General features: G+C 50.4%; 1 protein-coding gene across 4 annotated transcripts in view; it reads right to left on the bottom strand.

The window, feature by feature from the left end:
* LOC122553337 (probable G-protein coupled receptor 132) overlaps positions 1-1,456 on the bottom strand; it is a 59,108-nt gene that overhangs the window by 20,765 nt on the left and 36,887 nt on the right. For 3 of the 4 annotated variants that reach the window (XM_043696911.1, XM_043696912.1, XM_043696910.1), the window contains exon 2: positions 631-742. The gene's annotated coding sequence lies outside the window, so the exon portion shown is untranslated. Of the gene's footprint in view, positions 1-630; positions 949-1,456 lie in introns of those variants that run through there. The other variant, XM_043696909.1, reaches the window with a different exon arrangement.

Genomic DNA, 1,456 nt, shown 5'->3' with positions numbered 1-1,456 from the left:
AAGCGCAACCCACCCATACCCCTACATTTACCCCTTACCTAACACTAGGGGCAATTTAGCATGGCCAATTCACCTAACCTGCACATCTTTGGACTGTGGGAGGAAACCGGAGCACCTGGAGGAAACCCACACAGACACGGGGAGAACGTGCAAACTCCACACAGTCAGTCGCCTGAGGCGGGAATTGAACCCGGGTCTCTGGCACTGTGAGGCAGCAGTGCTAACCACTGTGCCACCTGTTCCCTTGTTCAATCGTGCCGCTAATGTCATCAATGAAAACAGAGACTATTATTTTCCATCCTCTCCGCAACACATGTCTCTGTCAGTCCTCTTCCCCTTTTCTCTCTCAGTCTCCCTTCACTTCTCTCTTTCACTTACTCTTTCATTCCCCCTTTCCACCTGATCCTCTTTAATTTCTACTCCTGCTCCCCGTGCTCCGCTTTCCTCTGTCTCTCTGTCTATCTCGGAGTATCCTGTTCACTGCACGTGTTGCTGAGAGACCCACAGCACCCAGACTGAGCTCACTCCTCCACTAAACACTTGCAGTAAATCAGACAATACATTAGACAGACTCTGCCGAGTCCAAAATACCTCCAACAGAGATGGAACAAAACAAAGTGAAGCATTTACCTTTTCAAAGCAATGTTTTGCGCAGAAGGTAATCGACAGGGAGTCTCTCTGATTACTGTCCTCTCATGATCAAACCGGCTTCAGAGAGTGCGACGCAGGACGTGGCAGAGTACTGTTGGATAGGAAACACTGTGTTAGTGTCAGCTTCACCAAATCAACTCTCGGAAACAGTTACTCACTGCATTGCTTTCAAACCTGCACAGCCTCATTTATCACAAAGACCAGCTGACATCATGTGAACTCATGTCGAGAGAACCTGAACATGCCATCATGAGGACCCAACATCTGTGTGACATTTATCCCAGAGCCTGTATGCTCTCTGCAACGTGACCAATCTTCCGGAAATAGATATCACCTGGATGAATGACCCTGCAACCGGATCAATGTGGATTTCAACAGCTTCCTCATTTCCCCTCCCCCCCCAACTTATCCCAGTCCCAAGCGTCCAACTCAGCACCATCCTCCTGACCTGTCCATCATCTTTCCCATCTAGCTACTCCACCATCCTCTCTGACCTATCACCTTCTTCCCCACCCCATCTCCATCTCCCTATCGCTTTCCCAGCTGCCTTCCCCCCAAACCCACCCATTTATCTCTCAGCCCCTCATGGCACACGAACCTCATTCCTGATGGAGGCCTTTTGCCCGAAACATCGATTCTCCTGCTCCTCGGATGCTGCCTGACCTGCTGTGCTTTTCCAGCACTGATCTCCAGCATCTGCAGTCCTCACTTTCCCCTATATATAGACACTGCAAGGTGCGGTGGAGGGCAGCCACCATTCTGTCCCTCACCTCATTCTGCCCCACTCCACCCATGACCCCATTTT

This window comes from Chiloscyllium plagiosum, chromosome 10 (assembly GCF_004010195.1).
Source record: "Chiloscyllium plagiosum isolate BGI_BamShark_2017 chromosome 10, ASM401019v2, whole genome shotgun sequence".
Taxonomy (NCBI): domain Eukaryota; kingdom Metazoa; phylum Chordata; class Chondrichthyes; order Orectolobiformes; family Hemiscylliidae; genus Chiloscyllium; species Chiloscyllium plagiosum.
Note: the sequence above shows the minus strand (reverse complement) of the source record. Positions and strands in the feature narration are given on the sequence as shown.